The sequence below is a fragment of the Rutidosis leptorrhynchoides genome, chromosome 10, assembly GCF_046630445.1.
Source record: "Rutidosis leptorrhynchoides isolate AG116_Rl617_1_P2 chromosome 10, CSIRO_AGI_Rlap_v1, whole genome shotgun sequence".
Taxonomy (NCBI): Eukaryota; Viridiplantae; Streptophyta; class Magnoliopsida; order Asterales; family Asteraceae; genus Rutidosis; species Rutidosis leptorrhynchoides.
Genome location: NC_092342.1, coordinates 126,785,671 through 126,796,537, shown reverse-complemented (window position 1 = coordinate 126,796,537; position 10,867 = coordinate 126,785,671). Strand labels below are relative to the sequence as shown.

Below are 10,867 nucleotides of genomic sequence, written 5' to 3'. Positions count from 1 at the left end.
TCTTTAATCTTCGTGCTTTGTCTTCACATTTATTTATTTAAACGATTACAACTTAAAAATAGAATAATTACAACTAAAAACTTTACATATTGGGATGATATTGCGACTAAATATATGTTCGTTTGGAGCACTATCAGTTGCCTAGACGATGATGCACCGTCCTTACCTGTATTTCTCTGCAAAACACATTAAACACAAAATTTGTGCATCCAAATATGCATTAGTGTTAGCATAATAAAAAATTAAAACAATTACAATAACATGTTTAATCCATATTAAACTTATACTCATTTTCATATTTTTATCAATTCTACAATTTTTCAAATAAGCATATATGAAAATATATACAAAGTTCATAAGTATTCAACTAAAATAACATGTTAAAATAATCATTACTAGCAATTAAACAAGTTTCAAATGGCATTTATATCAAATTAATCAAGTTCATGAATTTTAGACTTAAAAAAAAAGTCCACTTTAATTCTCAAAAATCATATTTAGGATCAAAGTTTGGATCATTTAGCAACCTAAACATGTTACACTACTGAATTTAGCACTAATTCATGACAAAAATCGGTCATAACCTGTTTATATCAAAAAGCTCCAAATTGCTCAAGAACACAAACCCTAGATTTCTAAAAATTTTGAAGTTTTTGGCTTCAAATTATGTTAAATAGCATCAATCTAAGTTATGCATGCATAATATACTAACAATTTAACTTTAATTACACTAGAAATTAACAAAATCAAATTATTGTAATTAATTAAAATTATCACAAAAAGTAGAAAATTTATGAGTTTAGGGGTGAAATTTTTACCTTCCTGCTTCCCATCTGAGAAAAGACATGTTTGTAGTGGATTATTGCAAGAAATTTGGTGAATTTTGGTTGAAAAATGAAGATTTTAGGGGTGTTTTTGTGGTTTTGCTCGTGTATATGTGTGTGTTTAGTGTGGGAGACAGAAGCAGTCGCTGGGTTTTATCATCTGCCCAGTTTTATGGGGTCATGCGACCGCATGGTATTGAAGCACAAACCCCATGCGATCGCATGGGGTGTATTTTCCTTTTTTTTTTTATAAAACCTTTTACTTATAAAACAATTAATTAATTTTAAAATTTTGTTTTCTTTTAAAATGAGGGCGTTTCGGATCTTTGTCCTAGTCCGTCCCTCGACAAAATTTTAAAAATTTGTCATTTCAAAGCGTTTTTTTAAAAGAAAAGATTTTTGGATTTTTAAATGTTTTTGGCATAGTTTAAATCTATAAGATTAAAAATAATGATAATAAAAGTCCTCGTCCCGCCCTCGGGTAAAGAAATTTCGGTTCAACGACCTAGTCTTTAACTCACGACGAATTTTAGAAATCATATTTTTAATTTAATGAAATAAAGTAAATTTTTGTTTTTAAATTCACACCAAACTTAAATTTAAAATGCATAAAATTAAAAATTCATATTAATATTATTAATATTTTTATACATTAATTTTACAAACTTATATTGAAAATATTAATTTTTTTTAAAATATTTAAAAAAACTTAAATATATTGATTTTAAAAATTTACAATAATAATTTAATATTAATTTAAAAACAAGGTAAAAATTAAAATGAAAATTCTTTTTGGTCTTTTATCCCATTTTAATCAATCAAATATTATAAAAAATATACGCCCCTCTTTTGGGTAAAGTAATTTCGTCTATTTTACCTAGTTTTACTCCTGACGAATTTTTGAAATATTTTAGATTGATTGATTAAACATATTTATACCTTATGAATAAACGGTAAATTTCGCAGTGATGTAATAAATTTTTGTATGATATCAATAATTTCGGTTTCGCATACCTAATTTTATTGAATATCAATTTTATACTTTATAGCGAACGATTCAACGTTTATATTCAAAAGGTTAAAAGCAATAAAATAAAATAAAAACTGTACATACTTACCTATGAGATAGAATTCTCATAGACCTGCTTTAGCCGACTCATAGGAGAGTCGTGTGATTTGATTTTCCATAGCTACATAAGCGTAACCTCGATTCTTTAATAACTTTTCTTCTAAACATATGAACGGTCCTTCTCTGCATAGAGTAAAAAATTTAGTATTTGAATATGTTTGATTGTTCGAACATTTACCTTCATGTGACCATTTTCTGCATTTATGACATCTTTCAAGGTGTCGTGCTCTTCTTTTTGTTGCGGATTTTGATTTTCCTTTACCAAAATGTGTCTTATGATGATTCTTCCTGAGTTCTTTCCTCACTTCGTCCATTTTTCCTCTTATGAATGATACCAGTTCACTCGAAAAGATGTTATTATTACGTTTAGTAATCAAAGCGTGTAGTAGTAGACCACGGTTCAGATCAAAGGAATTCTTCATCTCGTAAAACCTAAAAGAAATAAAAATTCAGAATGGAGGGAGAAGACTAGTTCTTTAGGGTCTGCTAGGGAAAGACCATTCGGATTCCATTTTCGAAAACTACACGAAAACAGAATATCTAACTCTAACAGAAATACATATTACCCTAAAAAGATTCAAATCTTCCCACACTTAGTTAGTTGTGGTTTCGAAATTGTGATTAACTTCATCTTCAACTTCCATTGGATTATCTATGTAATGTTTAACTATATGACCATTAACTTTAAATTCAATCCCATTTGAATTTATTAATTCTACTATTTCGTACGGGAAAACTCTTTTAACTATGAATGATCCAGACCATCTTGATTTCAATTTTCCAGGAAATAGCTTGAATCGTGAATTGAAAAGAAGAACTTTGTCTCCTTCTTTAAATTCTTTTGAACTTCTGATTCTTTTATCATGCCATTTCTTCGTTCTTTCTTTATAGATTAACGAATTTTCGTATGCATCATGTCTTAACTCTTCTAATTCGTTTAATTGACTTAACCGTAGACGTCCAGCTTCATGCAAATCAAGATTACATGTCTTTAAAGCCCAAAATGCTTTGTGCTCAATTTCTACTAGGAGGTGACATGCTTTTCCGTAAACGAGTTTAAAATGGGTGGTGCCAATTGGAGTTTTGTAGGCTGTTCTAAAAGCCCAGAGTGCATCCTCCAATTTCATAGACCATTCCTTCGGATTTGATCCTATTGTTTTCTCTAGAATATGTTTTAATGCTCGGTTGGTATTTTCAACTTGTCCACTTGTTTGTAGATGATAAGCAGTTGAGATTTTATAAGTTACTCCATATCTTTTAAGAACTTTCTCAAGTTGATTATTACAAAAAAGAGTACCCTGATCACTTATTAAAGCTTTCGGTGTTCCAAACCTAGCAAAAAGACGTTTTAAAAATTGACTACAACTCGTGCATCGTTAGTTGGGAGAGCTTGTGCTTCCGCCCATTTAGATACATAATCAATGGCAACGAGAATGTAGAGATTATTATGAGATTTTGGAAATGGACCCATAAAGTCAATACCCCAAACGTCAAATACTTCACATACTTGAATGACATTTTGTGGCATTTCATCACGTTGACTTATTTTTCCGGCCCTTTGACAAGCATCACAGGATTTATAAAGAAGGTGTGCGTCTTTGAAAATTGTAGGCCAATAGAATCCAGCGTCATAGACTTTTCTTGCTGTGAGTTGAGGCCCATAATGACCTCCTGTTGGTCCTGTGTGACAATGGTTTAAGATTTGACTAGATTCATCCCCGAATACACATCGGTGGATTATTCCATCGGGAAAACTTTTAAACAAATGTGGATCTTCCCAAAAATAATGTTTTATATCACTAAAGAATTTCTTTCATTTTTGGTATGACAACCCTTTTTCAAGGAATCCACATACTAAGTAGTTTGCATAGTCTGCAAACCATGGAATTTCATTATAATCGATCTTCAAAAGATATTCATCAATAAAGTTATCTTGTATAGCCGATTCATTTAGAACTTCTAATTCGGGATTTTTAAGATGAGAAAGATGATTAGCGGCGAGATTTTCTGCTCCCTTTTTGTCTCGGATTTCAATATCAAATTCTTGTAAGAGTAAGATCCAACGGATTAATCGTGGTTTAGCATCTTGTTTTGAAAATAGGTATCTAAGAGCAGAATGGTCGGTATAGACCACTGTTTTAGCTAGAACGAGATATGAACGAAATTTGTCAAAAGCAAAGACAATAGCAAGGAGTTCTTTTTCAGTAGTTGTGTAATTCGTTTGTGCTCCTTGTAACGTCTTACTAGCGTAATAAATAGGTTGAAATCGTTTTTCAATCCTTTGTCCTAAAACGGCTCCCATTTCAAAATCACTTGCATCGCACATGAGTTCAAATGGTAGATTCCAATTTGGAGTTATCATGATCGGTGCATTAGTGAGTTTTTCTTTAAGAATATTAAAAGATTTGATGCATTCATCCGAAAATATGAATGGAGCATCCTTCTCTAGGAGTTTATTCATAGGAGTGGCAATTTTAGAAAAATCTTTTATGAAACGTCGGTAAAAACTGGCATGCCCTAGAAAACTCCTAACTCCTCTAACATTGGTGGGATGTGGAAGTTTAGCAATTACATCTACTTTAGCTCTATCCACTTCAATTCCTTCCTTTGAAATTTTATGACCAAAAACGATGCCTTCTTTAACCATGAAATGGCATTTCTCCCAATTAAGTACTAGATTTGATTGTTCGCATCTAATAAGAATTCGTTCAAGATTAACTAGACGTGTTTCAAAAGTATCACCGAAGACTGAAAATTCATCCATGAAAACTTCCATGCATTCTTCTATCATGTCATGAAAAATCGCCATCATGCACCTTTGAAAGGTTGCAGGGGCGTTGCAAAGTCCAAATGACATGCGTTTGTAAGCAAAAGTACCATAAGGGCACGTGAATGTGGTTTTCTCTTGGTCCTCGGGTGCTATTGGAATTTAAAAATATCCAGAGAAATCGTCAAGAAAACAATAGTAACTGTTTCCGGCTAACCTTTCCAACATTTGATCAATGAAAGGTAAGGGAAAATGATCTTTTCTGGTGGCGTCATTTAATTTTCTATAATCAATACAGACACGCCATCTTGTTACAGTCCTAGTAGGAATAAGCTCATTTTTTTTATTTGTGATGACAGTCATGCCACCCTTCTTAGGTGCGCATTGAACTGGGCTTACCCATGGACTATCAGGGATTGGATAAATTAAACCTGCAGCGAGCAGTTTAATAATTTCTTTCTTAACAACATCTTGCATATTAGGATTTAGTCTTCGTTGGCGTTGCACATACGTTTTATGACCTTCTTCCATAAGGATTTTATGTGTGCAATACGAAGGACTTATGCGTTTAATGTCATGAATCTTCCATGCAATAGCTGGTTTATGAGCTTTTAGCACAGAAATGAGTTGAGATTTTTCATTTTCCGTAAGAGAAGACGATATTATTACAGGTAATTCAGATTCACCATGTAAATAAGCGTATTCCAAATGGTTTGAAAGTGGCTTTAACTCTAATATCAGTGGTTCTTCTATCGATGATTTGTATCGATATCTGTCTTCCTCTTTTAGCATTTGAAGTTCTTCTGTTGTTGGTTCGTAATCGTTAGCCATGAGTGGGGCTAACATTTCAGCTTCATCAATTGGTTCAGTTCCTTCTCCTAGAGAACATTCTCCTGTTCCTTGTAATTCTGGAAATTCTTCTAACAATTCTGTATGTGAATCTATAGTTTGAATATAATAACATGTATCATCTGCAGATTGTGGTTGTTGCATTGCTCTATCAACAGAAAAGGTAACACTCTCCTCCTCTATACTTAGGGTCAATTTCTTACCGAACACGTCTATTATTGCTTTAGCCGTGTTTAAGAATGGTCTTCCTAATATGAGAGGAACTCGAGAATCTTCTTCCATGTCCAGAATAACAAAATCGACTGGAAATACTAAAGTACCAACTTTAACTAGCATGTTCTCCATTATCCCTCTAGGATATTTTACTAATCGATCGGCTAGTTGTACGCTTATTCGTGTTGGTTTTAATTCTTCAAGGTCTAGTTTAGCATATATTGAATACGGCATTAAATTTATACTAGCACCTAAGTCTGCCAATGCTTCTATTGAACTAAGACTACCCAGAAAACATGGAATTGTGAAACTTCCTGGATCTGATAATTTTTCTGGTATCTTATTCAACAGTACTGCAGAACAATTAGCATTCATTGTAATAGCCGAGAGTTCTTCCATTTTCTTTCTATTTGTGATTAGATCTTTCAGAAATTTAGCATATCTTGGCATTCCTGATATCACATCAATGAAAGGAAGATTGACATTTATTTGTTTAAACATATCCAAGAATTTGGATTTCTCGGCTTCAAGTCTTTCTTTTCTCATTTTACTCAGGTAAGGAAGTGGTGGTTGGTATGGTTTAACATAAGGTTTAGCTTTAACTGTGTTATCTTCATTAACCTTTTCAACTACCGGTTCTGTTTCTTTCTCTTGCTCAGGCTGTGTAGTAGGAATAGAGTCATCAGAAATTACAGGTATTTCAGGTGGTTTAAGTATAATACCACTTCTCGTGGTAATGGCTTTAGGTGTTTCATTCCAGGGGTTAGCATTTGTATCGCTAGGTAGACTCCCCGGTTTTCTTTCACCTATCAACCTTGCTAGGTTGCTTACTTCTTGTTCCAGATTTTGAATAGAAGCTTGTTGATTTCTAAATGCTTGAGCATTTTGTTCATTGGTTTGTTTCTGAGATGTGAAAAATTGCGTTTGAGATTCAACTAGCTTCGACATCATGTCTTTTAAATTTGGATTTTTATCATCGGTTTGAGGTGGTTTAATTGGAAAAATAGGTCTTTGCTGGTTGTAAGTATTATTATATACTTGTTGATTGCTAGGACCTTGTTGATTGTTGTATGGAACATTTTGGTTATAATTCTGGTTTTGATTGTAGTTTGGTCTTGGCGGTTGATAATTACTTTGATAATTATTTTCAGGCCTTTGGTTCATGTATGAAACATTCTCTCTTTGTTCCATTGTTTGTTCAATACTGAGACAATCTTTTGTCAAATGTGGTCCTCCACACTGCTCACAACTAATTCATATTGAGTGAATATCTTTAGTCATCTTTTCCATTCGTCTCTCGAAAGCATCTATCTTTGCGGAAATGGAATCAAAGTCATGGCTACAATCGGATCTAGCCACTTTAGATGATCTAACGATATCTTTTTCTTGATGCCACTCATGTGAGTGGGAAGCAGTGTTATCAATAATTTTGTAAGCTTCAGTTACGGTTTTCTTCATAATGGAATCACCAGCTGCTATATCGATGTCTTTGTGTGTAGTAATGTCGCATCCTTGGTAGAATATTTGTACTATTTGATAAGTGTCTAAACCATGCTGCGGACATCCTCTCAACAACTTTCCAAATCTTATCCACGCCTCATATAGAGTTTCATTTGGCTTCTGTGTGAACGTAACTATTTCTCCTTGGAGTCTCACGGCTTTAGATGCCGGAAAGAATTGTTTAAGAAAATTTTCAACTAAAACATTCCATGTATCAATCGCCCCTTCAGGTAATGATTCTAATCAATCTTTGGCTTCTCCCTTTAAAGTCCAGGGAAATAACATGAGATAGATCTGTTCATCCTCCACTTCTCGGATTTTAAATAGAGTACAGATCTTATTAAAGGTACGAAGATGTTCGTTTGGATCTTTCTTCGACGCACCACTAAATTGACATTGATTAGTTACCATATGTAGGATTTGTCCTTTGATTTCATAGTCTGGCACGTTAATGTCTGGTTGAGTAATTGCGTGACCTTGGCCAGTGCGTTTAGCCCTCATTCGGTCTTCCATACTTAGAGGTTCCAGATTTTCCATGATTGAAATTTTTGAATCTGAATCACTAGAGGATTCTGATTTAATTGTTTCTTCCTCGACAATCTCTGGATGAGTGATTTGTGGTTCAGGAGGAATGATTAGTGGTTCAGGATCTCTGAATTGTCCCTGAATATCCTCCGAATTCTCAATTGTGAGGTCGGGTTCAAAAAATAGATTATCGGAAATTTGAATTGGAGTACTTGGTCGACTAGATGACGATTCTAAAGAAAAATCAACGGCGACAATATTGGCTAGATGTCTTGATCGAGTTACAGGTGGTGAACGTATGAAAGGTGGTGAACATTTTGCTCGGTGCATGTGACGACCCGGAAATTTCCGACCAAATTTAAACTTAATCTTTGAATGATTCCGACACGATAAGCAAAGTCTGTAATATTGAAGTCTCAAAAACTGTGAACTATTTTCATGTAATCATCTACCTTTGGACTATGCCCGACGATTTACGAACAATGGTGTGTAAATAAATATGCATGTATATATAAGTGAAAGTATATATAACAATTTGAAAATATAAAATAGATATTAGAATTAAATATGTAAAATAGGTTACAAAATAATTATGTGTAAATTTAAAATATATATATATATATATATATATATATATATATATATATATATATATATATATATATATATATATATATATATATATATATATATATATATATAAACATATATGATTTTGATGATTAATTATATTGTAATATATATGAAATATATAAATATTAAATATTCAATATATATTATTATATAATATATGATTATTAAATATTACATAAGGTATGATATTAATTACAAGTTGCAATTTATTTACTACAATAATATTATTATTACTTTCATTATTATTAGTAATACTAATATTAATATTAATATATGTATTAGTTATATTATTAATATATCTATATTTATTAATTAATCAAATTAAAAATTATATAGATAGAGAAATAGAATTCAGTTTGTTACATATCCTTATCAATCTTTATTCTAGCACATTGACAAAACGAATCAAACCAAACATAAAATTCCAAAATCAGTTTAGGGTCTTTATCAACCTTATATTTTTGATTCATTTTTCTCTGCTCCTGTTTAATCTGTCGACCCATTTGTCACAAGAAAACAATTATCATCCAATCAATTTCTATTTCAATTAGTTGTATACAATCCTTGAGAGACACCACCTTGTTTCACTTCATCAATCATCAACTACTTCACCTATACAAACACCACTTCACTATTAAAAACCACCATCAACAACCTTTTTTCTGTTTCTAATATTCAAACACCCATGTTAACTAACTGGTACATTTTTCTATCTTCAATCAAGACAATCATCAAAACCACTCAAGAACTTTAGGAATGCTATCAAAGGCTGCTACCATTAGCATGTTTTCTGGTTTTTGCTCAGACCAAAACCCACTCTTAGATGTAGCCACAAACCTAACAATTACCACTTTCATTAACAATCATCGAACCACTTCTTACAAGTTGATTCATCTTCTTATCCTATATTCGAAAACCAAGCACCATCACAGCCCATCTGATTCTATTTCTATTCTGTTACAGCAAATGAAAGGAGGATTATAATACAGGTTCGATAAATAAGATTAAAAATAAAGATCATGATAATAAATTGATTTTGATATAATTATGATTATGAAACTGAAAACGTTACTTGTTCTATGAAGCCTTGACAATCTCCAAAAATCATTAACCCTAATCAAACAATAACCCTTTAGCTAACACTTGATCCTGTTTCTAGCTTTTGCTTGATATTATTCTACGGATGCTTTTTGATTGCCTTATTTTTGTTGCTACAACAATCAAAACCCCAATCACAACCATCTTCTACAGCTGCAAACATAAGATCTCGAATTCAAATTTCAAACTTGTAAAGAACTATCTTGTTCCTGTTCTTTGACAATTTCAATCATTATTGTTGTTTCAATCAAATTAACTTCAACAAAATAGTAAGTCGATTACTTATAGTTAATTTTTCAAGTAATTTCTTCTTCAAATAAATCGTCACTTATCCCAAACCGAACTTCCTATAAATCGAATACCCATAACCCATCAAATAATTAAATCAAGTTAAATCATTACCTTTGAACCTCAAGAAATCGTTGAATCACTAAAGCTGCGACTTCGCTTGATATTATTATGTTTCTTCGAACCCAACAACACCTATATCTACCTGCTGCTTCTTTTTCTATTTTAGTCGGAGACTCAAATCACCATCAAATAAAGTTGCTACAAGCTGCTATTATTATGTATCTGTTCGAGCCAAATAACATCGAATACCACTCACTATGTTTCTCTTTTTCCTGATCTTAAAACCTTAAGTTGATTCATGACGAGAAAGATGATGATTAGTGATGATGCTGTGATGTTGAAGATGATAAATGATGATGATGAATCGACAGACTTACTATACATTGATAAATATTACCTGATCGATCGATTGATTAACAAATCAAAGAAATCTTGAGCTGTGATTTTCTTCTGCGTTTGGATACGGCTATGCTCGATCCACTTTTGAGCCGACAAACAGAAATCAATACGAAATATGAATGAACCTGTTTCCCAGCCGCCTCTTTATTCTAACTGATTTGGATCGGGTTTCTTTTTCTCTTATGTTGGGCCACATTGGTTTTATTGGCTGGACTGCCATACTTTTATTTCGGTTGGTCCGTTATTTATAGTTGGGCCGTAACTTTGTTGGGCCGTTGTTGATTTAATGGGTTTACAAAGAAAGGGAAAAATGGAAACAGATTATGTCGGGTTAATTAAAATTTAGATGGGTTTATATTCAGAAAAGTAACAATGGACGAGTGGTTTGTGGGTTGGTTGTGTGAGCGAGAGGTCTCGGGTTCCAGTCCCGTTCGCGGCAGTGTTCTTTTTAAGGCATCTTTTGAGGTAGTTTTTCATATAAAAATTATTATTATTATTATTATTATTATTATTATTATCATTATTATTATTATTATTATTATTATTATTATTATTATTATTATTATTATTATTATTATT

The 10,867-nt window shown here is 32.3% G+C and overlaps 1 non-coding gene across 1 annotated transcript; it reads left to right on the top strand.

Moving 5' to 3' along the window:
- Nucleotides 1-7,328: 7,328 nt before the first annotated feature.
- On the top strand, nucleotides 7,329-7,435 carry LOC139873733 (small nucleolar RNA R71). The gene has a single exon (XR_011767458.1). It is a non-coding gene; the product is annotated as a small nucleolar RNA R71 (small nucleolar RNA).
- Nucleotides 7,436-10,867: the final 3,432 nt, after the last annotated feature.